The 19,632-nt window shown below is 41.3% G+C and overlaps 2 protein-coding genes across 2 annotated transcripts in view; both read right to left on the bottom strand.

Annotated features, from left to right (window-relative positions):
• LOC115359829 (zinc finger protein 585A-like) overlaps window positions 1–19,632 on the bottom strand; it is a 1,044,768-nt gene that overhangs the window by 650,647 nt on the left and 374,489 nt on the right. The gene's annotated exons all lie outside the window — the stretch shown is intronic.
• The window catches only part of raly (RALY heterogeneous nuclear ribonucleoprotein), a 55,196-nt gene continuing 46,248 nt past the window's right edge, over window positions 10,685–19,632 (bottom strand). The window contains exon 8 of the mRNA XM_030052399.1: window positions 10,685–11,528. The gene's annotated coding sequence lies outside the window, so the exon portion shown is untranslated. The remainder of the gene's footprint in view (window positions 11,529–19,632) is intronic.

Here is a 19,632-nt window from a genome sequence, read left to right as displayed (position 1 = left end):
AAGGGGATGTGGCATAATTTTGTGTGTTCTGTGTGTTTGTGTGTGTGTGTGTGTGTGCGTGTCTTTCTACAAAGTTCAGCCTTGTTACATGAATCTGTTTAGAAGTTGTGCATCTTTTTTTGCCATTCACATTGTCATTCCCCCCCTTTAGCCGATTGATTTGAACACAACGACTGACAGAGAGCTGTAGACAGGGGCGCCGCCAGGAATTTTGGGCCCCATGACAGAATATATATATATATATATATATATATATATATATATATATATATATATATATTTACTCGATGATGGTTTAATAATTTTTTATTAGTTTTTATCTATTTTTTGGGGCCCCTGTCAGACAAGGGCCCTTGGAATTGTCCTAACTTTTCCCCCATATACGGCGCCCCTGGCTGTAGAGTTTCTGGTTGCAACTTGTTTTTTTTTTAATTACATTTTTTCCCCCACTTCTAAGTTGAAGCAAAGCAGAATAATTCTGATCAGCCTGTAAACATCAAGAAAATGCTACTTGATTCAGAAAAAAACATTTGCAGCAGAAACATTTGTCATTTCATTTGTCCTTATTTTAAGAAAATAGAAGAAAATGTATTTCTCAGTATGAGATGAAGTGACTTCTGACGGTGCACACCTTTTGAAGCAGACTGTTGTTTCCACAGCAGAGAGCAGAGACTGAAGCTCTGAGAGAAAAAGCTGAAACCAGTGAAGTACATTTTGAAAGCCGGTGTGTTTAAAAAAAAAAAAAAAAAAAAAAAACAGATTGAGAAGAACAGCTTCAAAAGCACATTCACTGCAGCTCAATGGGCTTAACAGCTTCCATGAAGGCACCGAGGTTACGGGTTCAAGGCTGAACTTCAAGCACATTGTGAGAGACAACACGCAGAGGAGGGCAGCGAAAAGCTCTCAGCACAAACGCCGAGGCAGGACGAGCCGGTAGCTCAGGGCTTTAAGTGTGCACAGGTGTGGAGGTTACAAGGTCCGTTTGGAAAGCCAACATGCAGAGGAAAGCCTGGAAAGCTCTGAGAGAAGATCCTGCTGACCTTCCACAGCGCAGGCAAAAAAAACAAAAAAACAACAAAACAAAACAGCAGAAGTTTGAAGTTTTTACTCACAACCTGTTTTCCTTAGCTGCCACCGTCTTTATCATTATTATTATTATTATTATTATTATTTTTACACATGGCCTCCTATGGAAAATGGATATGAAACACTCAGAAAGCAGCAGCTCTAAAAATGATAACCAAGTTTAACTTTTAGAAAAATGGCCTGTGCCTGTCCATCATGATGAAAACAAACAGCTAAGTCAGTGTCACTGTCTGTTTCACTTTAAAAAAAAAAAAAAAAAAAAAAAAAAATCAGCCCAAAAGGCCTTTTGGCAGATTTTCTCACCCAAGAATAATGGCTGCAGCTGAGGAAATTAAAAAAAAAAAAAAAAAAAAAAAAAAAAAAAGGTTTGTGTCAACACATCATGGGGCAATGAGAAATCAAACATAAAGTGTGAAATGTAGAAAGCTTCCAAGGCTTAATAGTGTGATCAGTGTTTCGATCACATTTTATATAACCACTGCAGGAGGACACAGCATGTCAAGTGACAACAATGAATTTAATCATCAACATCATCAGCATCAGCACACAACATGATGCAATAAGAAAACCAAATTTAGTCACCATAATAACTTTGAATACATGTGCATCTCAAAAAATTAGAAATCATGGAAAAGTTATTTTTTTCATCATTTAATTCAATTCAAGCGAAACATTTCTGTATTATAAATCCTATTTAAAAAAAAAAAAAAAAAAAAAAAATTCTGATATTTTCAGATACTGGATTTTTGATTTTCATGAACTGTAAGCCATAATTACAGTTAAATTAAAACAAGAAAAGCTTGAAATAATTCAAATATATGAATGTTTCACTTTTTGAATGAAATTAGGGGGAAAAAATGAACTTTCACCTGGGACCGAGTGTAGCTCCGCCCAGCAGCCACAGCCAGCAGCAGAGTGAAGGTGTCATCACCTGGGAAATCACCTGCGAGGGTGCCAGGGCTCTTTAACATCTGAATCAGATTTGAAAAGATCTGATCTTCGTGTTCACACTGCTCAGAGAAAAAAATCTGAGCTGTGCCACATTAAAAAAATTAGAAAAGGGTTTTGGTTCCTTTGGCTGCGTTTACACAACAGGTAGAAGAGACCCAGTCTGATTTTTTTTGACTTGTTTGACTTTGTGTCTCCTCTCACTGAAGGAGACCAGAGTTTGGGCAGAAAATCCAGGGACATTTGTGACTTGGGGCCAAAAACTAAACACAGTGGACATATTCCAGAGTATCACTCAGATTATTCTCCCTCTTAACCCCTGAAACTCAGGAGCCTGTGGATGGGCTTTTATTTTAAACACATTTTATTGGTAATTATATTGTAATTTATTCCATATATAATTATAATGATTATAGTTTTCTTATCATTTGTTATTTGTTTTTTACTACTTTTTAGCAAATTTTACAGTGATGATTTACTAATTGATAATTTCTTTTTTCCAAAATTTTTGATAGTTTTTCTTTTTTAACTAAATTTTACACATTTTCAGGTCATTTTCATGTGTTTTTTATGTGCAAAATTTTTGCACTTTTTTTTTTTTTTTTTTTTTTTGCTTTTCCAAAAACAAGGCAAATGAGTAAATTTGCCTAATTGGCCAAAAATTAAAGGAATATTAGTAAAAATAAATAAATAAATTAATTAATTAAAAGGAAAATATAAAATTACAGAAATACGGCCAAATCCAGCCCATGAGCTCGTCTGATCTGGCCTCCAAGATGTTTATGACAGAAAGAGGAAAAACAAAACAAACATATTTTTTGAAATCTTTTTTATTGAAATATTTGCCTCCATTTACTATCAACTACATGTAATGAGAAAAGTAAGAGCTTTCTATGATAAATTTATACGTTATGATGAATGATAAATGAAGATAAACTAAGTAGAATCAGCTGGAAGGAAAGGAAAACCCAACAGGCTGGTTGCTGCGTTCTGTTATTTCAGAAAAATGTTGACATGGGATGTATTTCTGTATTTCTGCATTATGCGTTATTTTCATGAGCCAGCCTGCAGTTTCTCATTGATTGATCAGTTACAAATTGATTGATTTTCAAATAAATAAGTTAAAAAAAAAAAAAAAAAAAACAGACAGCAGCCTAAAACAGCCTCAATAACCAGATCACTAACTAACTGTAGGACATCAGAAGCAAGAAGGTAAAAGGTCATTTCCCAGAGCAGCACCGGCAATAAAATCTTCCCAATCCTATTGCCTCTCTCTTATTGTGGTCCTTGTTTCCAAAATTTAGAAACTGCATCCAAAATTTAGATAATTACCACATCATTGCAACCGTTATAAACCCCCGAGGCAGGATCTCTGCTTGTTTCTCATCATTGTCAATTGGTTTGAAATCAAATTATCTCCATAATTTCAAAATATGATATTTTTTTTCTTTCCCACCCACAGAGAAAGAAACCACAGCGGAGCCACATGAGCAAAGGACAAGGCAATAAAAACATGAAAGAGCAAAGTGGAGGAGGCAGAGATGGGAGACGAGGCTGTGATTCACGGGGGAGGTTTTGGAGAGACGAGCCGGGAGCCCAGTCACAAGTCCCAACCTTTTATTAGGTTTATTTACATGTGTTGTAAAGGCCTCCTGCACCCTGTTAGTGCGGGCGGAGGAGTCATCATCATCATCATCATCATCATCATCATCATCATACAGTATGCACAAGTCATTAAAAATAACAGCAGAGCCTATTTAACATCAGCATGTAGAAATCAGACAGTAACAAGAGAGGGCAAACAGGAAAAGGACACACAAAGAAATAAGAGAGGGACAGAGGTGAGGAAGAGGAGGAGAGGAGAGAACAGAAGAGAGGAGGAGCGTCGGAGAGGAAAACGCCGTAAAACACGACGAGGCCGGCCGGTGAGTTTGTCCTGGATTCAGAGACATCAGGCTCACTTTAGGACGGCCGGGGTCAGGTTACCGCCGAGGCGCCGGCTGAGCACTTTGTCGCTTTCTGTTTGCCGTCGTGTAAATCTGCTGTCGACCACATGTGTCACAGCCACGAAGGTACCTTTGAGAATCGTTAATTAAAGGAATACTCCAACGCTTTTTCTGACTTCCACAGACTGAGACAAGATGTTCGATGTCATTTTCACCTCTGCACGTCCACTCGTTTGGTTTCTTTGGACAGCATTTCATGTTAGCTTGGCATAAAGAGAAAAATAAACCTTGCAACCACAACCTACAACTCTGAATCTGTCTGATTTACACAGTGGATCATGTGGATTAGAGATCATGCTGGATCCTGTTGGTTAGCTGTGATTTCAGCTGCTCAGATGTTACTCTTGCCTCAGCAGATTCCTCACGCTGAGGAATCCCAAACCTCGGTCAAACCAGAGCCCGTCCACCAAATATCAGTGTTACCACTTTCAATAAAGGGTTCATTCCTTGGCAAGGTGGGATTATCTCATCCCACTGGCAGACTTTTACCTTGTATGAAGAAAAACAAGGTTTCGAGACTGAATATGAGATTAAATTACTTGAGATTTTTACAAGGTAACTGCAAAACGAGCTCATTTACAAAAATAACTGCTGTTGAAGTTGATCAGATTTATCAGTGACAAAATGATCCAATAATGCTAACATGCAACTACTACCTTTTACTAGAGGTTTAATCTGTTCACCTGTATGCTGCATTTGTATGTTTTATTTTATGATTGTTCATTTTGTAAAATCCTGACTGAAAACCATTTTTTCTTGTATTGAATTTTCTTGTAATTGACTAAATCATCTGCCGTTGCTGTGAGTCCGTTCAGCTTCTGGTGCCTGGAAATGAGCTTGATGACTCTCCGTACGAGACACAGCTTCCTCGCCGCCGGCGTTGTCCTGCGCCGCGGCGTAAAACGGTGCGACGGGACGGAGGTGAAGAAGGAGACGAGACGGGAGGAGAAAGAGAGGCAAGAGGAGGAGGACACAGAGAGGAGAGGACAGGAGAGGAGTGCGAGGTAACAGGGCAAACAGCAGCGATCGAGGCCTGAACGCCTCACTGCCGAATCCGTCCTTCCATCCGTCCATCCTTCCATTCGTCCTTATCAGCCGCTCACGACTGGAAGTCAGAATATGTAGGCAACTTTTTGGAGGCAATTCAGATTCAGCAACACTGCCTTCAGTAAGAATTTCCACCCATTAATGAAAGAAAACCACTGAATATATTTGCCTCCACAATCAGATATCATCACACTGTTGATAACAAGAGTAGGAAAATGGTCTGAATAAAACATTTACATGCTTTCAAAGTAACAGTTTCCCCAGTTAACTGATAATCAGGGTAGTTTACTTGAGAGCAGGGAATAATGCAGATAGATATTGTTGATTTTATGATTTATGATTCTGTAATTTATTTCCTATTTTTATTCCGTTTGTTACATGTTCTTGTATGTCTGCAACCCTTTTATCTGTGCTGCTGCTTTTTCCTGGCCAGAATGCTTTTGTAAAAGAGATTTTTAATCTCAAGGAGCCTTAAAAAAAAAAAAAAAAAAAAAAGGTTAAATAAAATAAAAATAAAGATAGACAGGAAGATGTTTTTGCAAGGTCAAATGAACTGAAGGAGCCAACAGAAATGTTGAATTTGTTCTGAATACCTCTTTTTTTTTTTTTTTTTTTCGCTTTGGCATTGGAAACAACCTCTAGGGATTTTAATTTGGTCAGTAAAGGTGCTCAGTCATGGCTGACAATTTAAAATGTTGCATCAGAGGGAAAATATCAGCTCCATTTTCTGCTTGGAGACCAGCAGAGGCCAGAGGCCACGTCCAGGTTGCCACGTCTGTGATTTGTGTGTTTTCCTGACCAAAATAAATCTCTGAGCCAGTGGCTGATGTTCCCCTCTGGTTACATGAGGGCTCCACTTCCTGTCAGTCACAGCCAGCAGATCCAAACAAGACTCTGCCAGCGATCGTCTGGACGCTTAAACAGAAAGAAAAGCTTCATTTTAACTTATTACACAATTGGTGCTTTCTTCTTTGCTGGGAGTAAGTCTTCAAATTTAGACAGTGTGTCATCCAAAAAAAAAAAAAAACTAAAATAAAGGTGAACTAGCAAATTTAACCATTCACACAGAATCGGCCACAAAAGCACAACCCCCATTTACTTTGAATGGGCGTAGTCCAGCTGAGCTCCACAACGGCCAACAAACACAGCAGCTGTCTGACTCTCTCCTAAAATTTAGTTTCCCATACAGCTAAACTGCATTGTTAATTTAGGAATATTTAGTCACAGATTATGTTTGTTTGTGACTCATCAAAAATACGTTTTTAATCAACATGTCAGGTGGCCTTTTAGGCAGTTTTGTTACTTAAGGTTAGGCCAGACAAAAATAATTTCTGGGTTCCGGTTCCCGACCGAGTGTCCCATTTATCCCCGAGTCAGGTTATTTTATTGGCCTCTGTGTAAAAATAAAATAAAAAAATAAAATAAATTAAAGGCACTATGCGACCGAGTGTGACCTTGTTGGCATTGGTCAAAAGTTTAGTTATTTTGATCTGTGTTGCACTCGTCTTATTTGTGATGTTCTCGCGTAACTTCGGAAAATAACTTCATGGAATCATGCACCACAGACAGCACTGGCTGGAAAGAATGGACTCGGTGTGTGTGTGTGTGTGTGTGTGTGTGTGTGTGTGTGTGTGATTTGTCCTCGCAAACCACCAGTGAAAATAATCCAACTACAAGAGAAAATCTTTGCAGATGTAGTGAAAGAGGTGAAACAGTGCCTTTGCAGATTTGCAACCGTGGAGCCTGGCTCTATGACGGTGGGCGTGATGGGTGTATTGGACTTCAGGTACCTGAGACAGAGACACCTCCCTCTGCTAGTAATAACGCTGCTCCGTCCGTTAAAAAGGTGGTAACTTATGCAAATATTGAATTAATTATATTTAAAAAGCAACCCATGCATCGCTTCCAAAAATAAAAAAAAGAATAAAATAAAATAAAATCTCTTCCTACCCATCCTTCCCATGAATAAATAAAATAAAATAAAATAAAATAAATCCCCCCTACCCATTCTTAAAATGCTTAATAAAATAAAAAATAAAATAAAATAAATTCCCTACCTATTCATGCCCTCAAATGACAAGGAACCGGAACCCAAGGTATTTTTTTGTTTGGCCTTAGAAAAAAAAAAAAACACTTTACTTGTAGGTTTACTTGTAAAAACCATTTGGTTGCAGTAATGTAACATTTGCATCAATCCAACACCTTTATCGCTTCACTCTGGGCTCAAACTGAGGCTGTGTGGGTGAAAGTCGGCTCTTTGACCCATCTGCCACCCCGACCTTCCTACGAGTGAGGATTTGAGATTAAGATCTTGTGCTGCATTACAGACAAACATAATCCATTCCCCTCAAAACGTATTTGAGAATGCAGTTTAGTTGTATGAGGACGTGATGTTTAGGAGCTGGGCAGCCAACGCTGCAGCAAATCACCGGACTGGATTCTGTCTGGATGCAGCCTTAACGCTCTCGTTTCTCCACAGTAAAACCACATTTCCCATCAGGCCGGTTGCCTCCTGTCTCCCCTTGGCCTCCCTGAAGGTGATTGAGATGTTGGAAGTAATTTTTCCATCACTTCCTCCACCATCTGCCAGATGTTCTAGACGCTTCAGAAGAACAGCGCCCTCCTCCTGTTTTGTGCTGTAAAGCAACACAGCCGATTTCCTGACTGATCCCACCTGCTGACACACTGTGGAGGATGAAGAGCAGAGGGTGATGACGGCTGACAGGCTCATCACTGCTGCTCTGGATGGTTTGCAGTCATTATACCAACATCTCAAACTTAATGTGCTCATGATGTACTGATGATCTGTTTATACCGGGTATGACCTCACACTCATTCAGATGATCAGACTCAGGCGCCAGCAGCCAGTGCCTGACTTAGCACAGGTTCTTTGTTTTTCCACCGCCCAAGCACCAACCAAACTGGTTCCAAATCGGTTCCAGGCAAGCACCAACTTTGAGCAGGGGCTGAACAGGGGCCAGAGAAAGAACCGATGACGCGACCCACCACGTCATTGGACCGACCCAAACGGGAACGGCGAACGCTATAAACGTATAGCGTATAACGTAGTTGTCGTTCGTTCCGACCACTAATACGACGGGTAGGCAGCAATAATTGTGTTTTTGCCTCTGGATCGCAATGTAGGCTTGTAAAGACACGAGCAGTATTTGCATCGCTACAATGAGGTCATCCATTTATCGTCCATGTTGGTTATTGTGATTCCAAGTGAGCATCTCGCACACCCACGTGATCATGTTTTACGCTGACGTAATGATGTGGGTCTGACTTGGCTCCGCTTGGGTCTTGGCCGGTGGAAAAGCAAACCAGTTCTTTGTTGGAGCCAGTTAAGCACCGGCTCTAGCACCAGCACTGAACTAGCACCAGGTTCTTTCTGGTGGAAAAGGGGCATCAGAGGATATTAAACGCACAGTTTCTCAACTTCTGACTCTAGAGGTCTCTTAGTCAAAACGGACAAAAGAAGGAGTTTGATGACGTCGTGGAGTAGTGTGGGATCATGGGAGCTGTTGTCCTCAACCACAACCACCATTAGCGTGCCACAACTGTTATATTTTAGTACTCAGGAGCAGGGCCGGTCCGTGGCATAGGCAGTATAGGCAAATGCTAAGGGCGGCATCTGCTGGAGAGGCGCCAGCAGCGGTTGTTTACCTGGTTTTTTTACCGACTTCCTTCCTCACTGAAGAATCGTCCGGTCTTTCTCGGGGGAAATGACACCACTGACAGGCGGCCAAATGACATGCACCCTTAACCTTGATTGAAATTACGGATGTAGGAGCCATTTCTTCATGTTAAGTGTGTGCAGACACCAAATTGGTCCAGTAGGTGTCACCTTTGTGCTTTAAATATTTCACAACATCGGTAGGAACCTTCTCTCAGGTGACAGGTGTTGCTGGACGGAGGAGCACATATAGCTTTTTTGACCGCCATGCTGACTAGATGCTATGCTGTTGGATTAGTGAAGTGTTTGGCTTGACGGACATTTATGAACAGCAGTTATGGACACACTGAAGATCATTAATGCTGAGCGATAAATTAACCATCAAAAGCAAGAAACAGAAGTTGATTCACTCAAGAACGTCAATTTTGTCTACGCAGCCCTTCAGTGGCTTTAGGATTGGATGGACTTCTCTGAATTTGAACACTGCTGGAAATAATTTGGATACCGTATGCACATAACTCAAAAACTATATATAACATACACTACTCACAAAAAATTAGGGATATTTGGCTTTTGGGTGAAATTTCTGGAAAATGTAAAATGTTCACGCTACAGTGATATTATATCAGGAAAGTAGGGCATTTAAGTAGAAGCATACACTGGTGATTTCCTCATCTCAAACAATTTCTTGAAACAAAAGCCAACAACAGTGGTGGATATACCACAACAAAAAATGTCAGTGTCAATAACTTGTCATGTGCCCTTGAGCATCAATTACAGCTTGACAACGACGTCTCATGCTGTTCACAAGTCGACTTATTGTCTGCTGAGGCATGGCATCCCACTCTTCTTGAAGGGCGGCCCTCAGGACATTGAGGTTCTGGGGTACAGAGCTCCGAGCCTCTACACGGCCGACTCAGCTGATCCCATAGGTTTTCTATGGGATTCAGGTCTGGAGAAAGTGCAGGCCACTCCATCTGAGGTACCCCAGTCTCCAGCAGCCGTTCCCTAATGATACGACCTTGATGAGCTGGAGCATCAAACACCTGATGTGAATTTTGCCGTTAAACTCCTTGTTAGAGAACAGCAACTTGTGAAAAAAGTACTGAAACATTGAACAGTTGGACATGTGCACTCAAAAGTTTACAGAAGGTCACATTAAGTTCACCTGTAAAGGTTAGAATGCATTTTAGGATCATCCTGAAATTTCACCCGAAAGCCGAATATCCCTAACTTTTTGTGAGTAGTGTAGGTCGTCTTGTTTTTAGAAACTTTAAACAGAAGGGGGTAAAAAGAAAAGCTGTTTTTCTTCCATTTTCCCCCTTTTGGCTTTCAGGGTTTTTCCGGGGCGGTTCTTGTTCACTACATTCAGGTCAGGGGTGTCATTTTATTTTCCATAAACTGTGCGTTTAAACCCTTGAAGCTGTCAACAGTGAATGAGAGCCACAACTGATCTTGAAGTCAGTAAAAAAAAAAGTGGGCAATAACTTTGCCATAGTCTCAGTTGGCAGGAAAAGGTTGTTATTTCTGCTTCCTACATCGTGTAAATCAAAATTTAACTGCAGAGGTGGTGCACAAAGGTCACCGGAGGGGGCCGAGCGCTGCTGGAATAACGAACACCGCTGGTTATTCCAACCTCGATATAAACTAAACTATGCTTACATATATCCATGTAAACCTTTGTGGCAACTGATAATGTGATAACTTACTGTTTATGTAATAACATGTACGAATGCATAATAAAACAAACCGATGCAAGACACCGTGATAAAACTCGACACGTCAAATTACATTCCAGGTTAACGTCGTGACATCATGCGACCACATCAAGCAGCGGTTACTGTTTCATAAGGGCTGTGCAGAAACATTTAGATCTAATGATGTAACAGTGTGGACCAATAACACGATTACTCAAGTCATTATGTTCCCTCTCGCTTCCTTTGTTTCATTTGTCATTACATCATGAGAAATGGCGCGCCGCTTATGAAATAATAATGACTGCTTAATGCGAAAACGACAGATTTTATTACAGTTTCACCCCAGCTGGACCGGCATCGCATTTCATTTTGACATGTTACATCATCCTGACCGAAGTACAGAACACCATCATCATCATCATCATCATCATCATCATCCTCATCATCCTCATCATCATCTCCTTCTTCATTCTTTGTTTTCCTTCCAGGAACTTTGTCGTTCAGCAACAGCAACCTGCGCTGCCTCAACGTGTTGCCTGTTCAGTTGCGTACAGTGTCGTGTGTCCCCATAGACACGCATGAGGTCCGGAACGTCGTCTGTCCTTACAGTCGCTGTCAGCTCTGTGTGTGTGTGTGTGTGTGTGTGTGTGTGTGAAAATGTGTATGGAACTTGACATTAGTCTGTCTTTCCTGTGTGTACTCTATGAATGCCTGTCTGCAAGTCTGCTCGTATTTAGTGTGTGTATTCACTGTTTGAGTGTGTGTGTGTGTGTGTGTGTGTGTGTGTGTGTGTGAGTGTGTACCTTCACTCAGTTTATGATGTGTTCTGACAGCTCCCTGCTGTTTTAGTAGTCTTCCTGTGGCTTTGACACAACGTCAAGCCTCCATGTGTGTGCCTGTGTGTGTGTGTGTGTCTGTGTGTGTGTATGTGTGTGTGTGTGCGCCAGGATCCCTGCTGTTTGACGGCCTTCTTGTCCTGTTAACCGGCTTCCTGACAATTTATCTCTCTCTCTCTCTCTCCCTCTTTCTCTCTGTCCTCTGTCTCTCGCGCTCCTCGGTCCACACTGCCTGAAACACACAAGACAGCACAGTTAAAACGTGTGTGTGTGTGTGTGTGTGTGTGTGTGAATGTTTTTTCATCTGAGTGAGTGAGAGTGAGTGTGCACTTGTGGGGTCTCCCTCTTCAGACTGTGTGTGTGTGTGTGTGTGTTTGCACTAGTTTAATTTTACATTCAATTGGGTTTGTTTTGTGGTTCTGCCGATCTGACATTAAAGCTGAACAGCAAATGTGTGTGCGTCTGTGTGTGTGTGTGTGTGTGTGTGTGTGTGTGTGTGTGTGTGGGAGGATGAAAAATGATAAAAGCAAAACTCGTAGCTGAAGCGCTTTCAAAAATCCCGAGAATGTGTCTCTGCTCTATATTTTGTTGGCGTTGCATAATGTTGATGCATTACGGGTCGATTCAGACAAACGGTTTGTAAATCTTCCACGCTGCTTTTCAAATATTTGAAACCGTCTCAAAAGTGGTTCAAAGGGGGTTCAGAGTCATTAATTAAAGATACACTTGGACTTTTGCCGCATCCTCAAGTTGCATCGTTATGTTTTTTTTTTTTTTTTTTTTTTTTTCCCAAACCAAAGCCTGTGTGAGTGTGGGACGTTTGATGTGCGCCATCTGAGTGAAACATGCTTATGGACACAGAACTTTTCAATGTTCACTATTCAAGGCAAGGATGGGTAGATGATGTGAACAGGACGCTCGCTTCAGGCTCGCCCTCCTTTTTGAATCTGTTTTTGATATTTTCACTTCAGATACACTCGCGATTTGATGTGCGCTTTAAATCAGCTCCCCGAGACGTTTTAGGAGGGCAGCGGCTTTGCCCGGTGGGACGCATTCGGGTGAAGAGTGGGCTGCTTCTGCCGCTTTTTTCGTGCACAAAGGGCAATAACTCAAGCCCGCCTCCCTCGTAAAACCTCACCTGGAGCTCATTTTCGGCTCCGTATCAACACCTTTCTGAATCTGATTCATAGACAAAGCATGAACACGGTCACACTCGGTTCCGCTCCCACCTCATAAACATCTATCGGCTCTCGGTGATATAAAACATTTTCGGATCGAAGCATCTTCCAATGCTTTTATCCAAAATGCCCAGTTGTTACATAAACAGCATATGCTTTAACTTATCACCATACCATGCTTAACCACATGCATGTGCTTTGCCTAGAACATTTTTCCGCGTTTTTTACTCCCTTTGTTACTTGACATGCCATATATTGTTTTTTCTCATGTGACTGGTACTACACATATTCTCGGATGCTTTTTTGCAGGGCGCCGTCTCATCTGTACGTCGGTTTGTCTGGCCTGGATCACAGAGAAAGTGCCCATTTTGACTTCTTCTCTGTTTGCTTTCTCTTTGGTCCAATTGGGTTTCACCCAGCACGAATATGAACAGGCAAAAATACTGACAATATTTACTGAGGGGCGTGCACGAAATCTGGGAAAAATCTGAAATTGCTCCGAAATGCATTGGATAAAAATGTCACAAGCCTTTTTTGCAAGACATGACATACTGTGCAGAGTCGCCTGCAAATCACAGAACCCAGCCGAGCAGGGACAACATGCAGGAAGAGCTGCGGTTATGTTCGGTGATCCTGGCACTGATCTGCTCTGGTTTTCCTACCAAACTCAGTGGGAAGATGTTGCTCGGTCAGTGTGAACACTTGTGGAGACTCCCAGGCCGCACATGCATAAAACTCAAACTGTGTGTGTGAGTGTGCATGAAGCCAGAAATATGTGCATGCATTCCTCTCATCAGATTTATAAAGCTGTGTGTGCTCATGGTTCTGTTTTATAGATCTTAGTCACTGAGGAACCGCGCCTTTTCCTTTTCCAGTTAGCCATCGGTGTACGAGGACACACCTTTGCTCTGCTCCACCTGCAGAGAGATGCTGCAGGGGCCGTGTGGCTAAACTGACCGAGCCAAGTTTTGTTTACCTGCATGTCCAAATGTCTTCAGCTCGGTTTGAATACCTTCATACATTGCAAATGTCCACGTTAACAAGTCCTTAAGTTCAGTATTCAGTCTAAAAATCAAGCCTTTTCTTAAAAAAAAAAGGTTAAAAAAATGGCATGAGATGATGCCTCTTGTTTCCAGTGCAGTTTTTATTTGTTTTCTACAAAGATGTCAAAACAAATCAGATCAGCCCACTAGGATTAAGAGAATGACACTTTCTTGATTCAATAAAATTCTGGAAACAAGTTCATTAGCGCCGGGAACAAAGTGGGATTATCTCATCCCCCGAGCAAATCTGACAGGCTGTTAAAGTAAAAGTTGTGTCCTGTTTTCCCTCCAATAAAATGGCCAGAAGAAGAAGAAGAAGAAGAAGAACTAGAGGAAAAAAAACAAACCTCAAGTAAAATTCATCCCATGTGAATTGACCTCCCTCAGACTGCTGTCGGCCAGATTCCCACCACAGCCAAAGTCATTTTTCTACCGCAAAACAACGATCAAGATATCAAGATCAGACCCAGAGTCTGAGCTCTGGTCCAGCGGTGATATTCCGACTCTTGCAGCCGGGGTGTTAATGTTCAAACACATTAAAGTCAATTGTAAGTTACAGTTTATTTACAAAAATGGATATATTCCATCCCTGTGGGGGGAAAAGAACCAACTGTTGTGTATATAATGTTTCACATGACATCCAAATCCAAAGCTTTGCTGCAAAAGCCGTCTTGCCAATGCATTAGCCTACCAGAGATCTTCTGATTGGAAAATCTGGCTTATAGGAATGAACACAGTGGAGATATGTTTTTGGAAATGAGCTTTTCATATGATGCATGGTGACGGCACACACTCCCATCTCTGTGATTCTGAGTCAGTCTGAGACCGACGACACATTTGTCTTATCATTATTAACTTTTTTTTTTTTTAACACAAATAAGTAAACATAGAACAAAATAAAGACATGAGCAAAAAGTAAACAGAAAAAAGCCAAACAGCAAATACAGAGCCAAATAAATTTGTTATTTGCATGTTCAAAAGGGAGTGGGAGGAAGTCCCACCCCTTCACCTTACACGATTAATCAATAATTAACCTGCTTCCAAATGTTAATGATAATAATAATTATTATTATTATTATATTATAAACAAAAGAAACCAAATACTAATAATATAATAAAATAATAATAATCAAGAGAAGAAAGAAAAAAATAAATACATCAATACATAAAAAAGAGGAAAAAACAAAAAACAAAAAAGAAGCTATGTCAACTGTCAGAGTTATTTATACAGTCTCATCCTTATACCTTTCAAAAATCATAAAAATCATTGTTGGAGCATGGTTTGTAATGTGTACAGCAGTGTCTTGTAAGTCCATATGAGCTGGGCTTCTGAAATTGAAGCATGACACTTAAATAAAAGAAAAAATCAAATCAAATCATATCATATTTTTATACTTTTTTTTCTTTTTTTAAACTGCTCTACATATGTCCCGTGTTATATATGTATATATTATTTTTTCTTTTGAGGTGAATCTTATGTGTCTGGGTGGACACAGAGCTAAAACATCCTATTCAAGTTTGAGTCTGTTACTTTGCTGCGTCAGTGGCAGTAAAAAGTGCGATGTAAAATCTTGTGGTATAGTAAAAGTTGATGAATTACTTTTTTTAAAAAAAAGGGAACAGCGCTCCCTGTGATGTTTTGTGTACTTGTGTATTTGCAGTGTTACCGATACTGCTGTTGTTATTTGTTACCCGCCAGGGGATTATGGATGTAAATTAACATTCTGGCTAAACGGCTGGTTCACGCTGTGTGACGCTCATCAGTGTGCTCAGTCCCTATCAAATAAATACATAAAATCAAATGTTTTCCATGTGATTCTGAAAGGACGAGAGCACAGAGTTCAAACTGGATTCTTTGAAGTGGAAAAATGAGAGATGACAGAAATAAAGGAGACAAACAAAAGGATGGCAGATTCCCTCTTCTCTTCTCTTCTCTTCTCTTCTCTTCTCTTCTCTTCTCTTCTCTTCTCTGCCGACTGACTGGAAACACAGTTTGTCACTTTCTGAGATGAAATCTGCTCTGTGGCATTTGTGGACTTTTACAACGGAGTCAAGTAGAAAACTGCAGCAAAAAGCCCACACACTCAAACACACTCAAACACAGTGATGCTGCCACCTGTGGTTTTATCATTCGTACAACTCAAAACACTAAACTAGCAAGGCAACATGTGTGTGTGTGTGTGTGTGTGGCCAGCCGCCGGTGTGTGAGAGGTGAAGAGGCCTTAGACACTGCCTCACTTCTGTAAAACAAAAAAGAAACCAGGCACAACCAGTTTCTCAGCAGGATTTGATGTTTCCAGGTGGTTTTTCTACATAAAAGACTTCAAACTCCTGAGCAGAGAGTGTTTGGGGTTGGCGGGGGGGGGGGCAGCGTCCAGAGGTGCGTCAGCTGTGGCTGGGGCTCACGACACACCACAGTGTATATGTGATCTTGATTTCTTTTCTTTTCTTTTTTTTTCCCTCAGTAAATGTGAAAACCAACCGCAGAATCCTCAGGCCCATGTGGTGCGGCTTACCGCTCGTCAGTCACATTTCTGCCATCAGATCTGAAATTCCCCCTGACAGGTTTACGCCGTGTTCAGAGCGAGCGGAGCATCGGAGCCATAGAGATCTCATTTAGAGACGCCGCTCTCAAAATAACCTGCGTTCAAACGGCCGGCCACTCAGCTGTTATTTGCACTTTTACAGTTACATTTTGACGTGCGCTGGCCGGATCCCATGCTCATGAAAAGTCATAGCTTTGCTCTGTAGCTGCAGTTGCTCCAGTAACTGCAGCTACAGAAGAAAAACAAAGAAAAAAGGCACAAATGGAGGAAAAAAGCTACACGTGTACTCGTGAAGTTCCCAGGAACAGAACGGAGTAAACACTAAGTAAACAATGAAGTCCTGAGGAGAGAACGCTTTGTTTGGTGCGGATGTTAAATGAACTGCGAGACGATGCCAAAGCCCGGCCTGTTGGTGAAATTCTCTGAAACGAGCACGACGTCCTAAATAAAATGTGAATGACACGACCCGTGAAACACTTCAGAAGGAGGTTGGTCTCTTTGACGCTGAAACATTTACCTGAAAGTGCCATCAGGCGGGTTCGGCTCCCAGACGGCAGCAGGCTTTCTGCCGGGACGGAGGTTTGGCTCAGGTTAGCCTGAGGTTTGGCCCCGGCTACGTGAAACCAAACCGATGCAGTTTGGTTTTGGTTAGCGAGACCGTCGACCTTTTTCTCCCGATGAACATGAGAATGCTGTTTGAGTTCTCGCCGTTAGCACATAATCCCTCCATGTTTGAGAAAAGCGACCTCGGCGTTATTCCCAGTCAGAAACACAAACGGCCTACTGTGGAACCACACGGCACGTCAGCAGCGTGACGGCTCAGCAAACCCACAGGTCGGTTAGGGTTGCAGGTTTTTGGGTCATGGTTTCAGGTCTGGCTCGGTTCCTTTAGGTAGAAAAACACACCACCATTTCCAATGTCGTCTGTATTTTGTCTTACTTGCAAAAGAGAGAGATTTGACAGCAATATATGCAATATTCTTTCAAAGCCAAAAGTCTACTTCCACTCAAAATATACAAGGATGCAAGGAAGTTTACTGGTCATTATACAAGAGGTTGTATAATGAAATTAAAAAGTGGTTCCCTCTTGATTGATTAATTGATTGTATAAAAAATAAAATTATTAAACATGGAGGAGTGTAGATGGTGCATTTAGTAGTCTCACAGCCTGTGGGAAGAAGCTGCTCTGTAGTCTGGTGGTACGGCAGCAGATACTTCTGTATCTTTTGCCTGATGGCAGCAGGTGAACAGGCTGTGGCTGGGGTGGGTGTTGTCTTTTAGGATCTCACCTCACCTCCCCGATATCAGTGATGCTTGGTAGATGGGTGCCAATGATGTTTTGGGCAGTTTTAGTCACTCGTTGCAGAGTCTTCCTGTCCTGGGCCGTGCACATCCCATGCCAGTTTGTGATGTTTCCAGTCAGGATGCTTTCAATCGCTCCTTTGTAGAAGTTGACAAGAACTTGGCGTGGGAATTTTGCTGTCTTAAGTTTCCTTAAGAAACACAGCCGTTATATAATGAAGACACCCGGTCAGGTAACTCTGCTGCTCTGGAGGTCCGACCATCACTGGTGAGAACTTACAGGCTTTACTCACAGCTTCCGTCAGACTCTTCAAATCAACACATGCAATGATAAAGCAGCCTGGACAAAAATTAACATTCACTGTTACAGCACCGCGCTGTGATAGATTACCTAACTCAGTTTTCAAAGGTAAATTCCAATAGGAAGTGCACAGGGGTCATTTTAACCACAGTTTACCGACCAAATTGTGCTTTTTTTCCAGACGTATGAACAAGAAATATGAAACTGATGTTGGTAATATTGCACAAAACACTGTAGTGGGTCAGTTTGGCACACTTTTATGCATTCCAGGTTAAGGAAAGCAAAAGAAATGTAAAAAAAAAAAAGAAAAAGGCAGCATGGTGGCACAGTGAAGGCATGAATTTTCCCTCAACAACATGTGTTTGAATGTCAAATGGCGCCATAAAGTCCAGCTGGACCCGAAGCCACATAGCTGTGAGAACTCAGGGCACCCAGTTATTTATTATTTCTGTCAATCTTATTTATTTATTTATTTTTCGGGGCCGAGCAATTTGCCTGTTTGTTTGCCTCCGATTTACAGATCTGCACCGACCGGGGGTTCGGTTTCCAGCCGCTGTTTTCAAACCTTGTCTCGAGATCTGTGTACACAATCGAGGCTCTCTGGAATAATCCGGCGGGACGGTTGCTCAAACATACATCTGTGTCTCTGTTTTCAGGACAAACTCTGAAAAGCCCGAAGTCGGAGGGTCATCCAGGTGGTTTGTTTCCGGTCAGTTTCAGATTCAAATCCAAAGCGAGGAGGAGGTTTGTTCAGGAGGGCTTCGACCGGGTCACGGCGGAGCTCTTTGTGCTGGAGCATCTGGTCCTGACAGTGACACCTGATATGGAGCCACGCTGTTTGCATAAGCCTTGCCTCTGCGAGCCTTATGCGCCGCAAGAAACGCTGTTGGTCTAACATGGCTGTGTTATCCACAAAGCAGATGAAGGGAGACAAATTCACATGCAAATAACCTGACTGGGCATTAACAGAGTATTAATCACGCTCTTACCTACCAGTCGCCCTTGTTCATCAATGCCGTGTGAGTAAACTTGACCAGACTGCGAAAAAATATCGATGCCCGATCTGTGAGATTATCACTGGTAAGGTTCGCCTCGATTCACACTCTTTAGCCCAGGCCTAACTGGGAGAGAAAATGAACGCTCATGGTTTTAGTGCCAGATTGTGTCACTCCGCTGTGTTTATTAACCCTTTGGCGCATAGCGGTCACTACACTGCAAAAACGTAAAAACTTTCCAAGATTATTTGTCTTATTTCAAGTCAAATATCTCATTCTTAAAATAAGACATGATCACCTCAGACGTAAATTGTTTTTAGACAATTTTCACTTGTTTCAAGTGAAATTTCACTTGAAACAAGTGAAAATTTGCTTGTTTCATTGGCAAAATTTGCCAGTGGAAAAAGTGAAAAGTCACTTGAAATAAGTGAAAATTAGCTAGAAACAAGAAACAAATTTTGCCAATGAAACAAGCAAATTTTCACGTGTTTCAAGCAAATTTTCACTTGAAACAAGAGACAATTGTCTAAAAACAAGTTACTTCTGAGGTGATCATGTCTTATTTTAAGTGTAATGAGATATCTTGACTAGTAATAAGACATTTTTGACTTGAAATAAGACAAATAATCTTGGTAAGATTTTGAGTTTTTGCAGTGTACAGTGGACAGCTGTTTAAAAGTCATTTTCTCCTTTGGAGACTCACAAAAGTGTTCATGCCCTAAGAAGAGTAAAAACACAATCTTGACTCAGGCTTTCATAATTCATGCATCAGAGGTTTAATGTTAAGGTTGAGGCTGAAGACGCCTAAAACCCATTGGGTTCATACGAAGACGAAAAACCCAGAGAATTAAAAAAAAAAAAAAAGTTCATTTGGTTTTACTGGCATGACATGTTGGATCAAACATGTAGCCAAAGCAAAAAAATGCCATAAAAACAATAAAACATAAATGGAGAGCAATAAAATGTGTATA

The sequence above is a fragment of the Myripristis murdjan genome, chromosome 5 (assembly GCF_902150065.1).
Source record: "Myripristis murdjan chromosome 5, fMyrMur1.1, whole genome shotgun sequence".
Taxonomy (NCBI): domain Eukaryota; kingdom Metazoa; phylum Chordata; class Actinopteri; order Holocentriformes; family Holocentridae; genus Myripristis; species Myripristis murdjan.
Note: the sequence above shows the minus strand (reverse complement) of the source record. Positions and strands in the feature narration are given on the sequence as shown.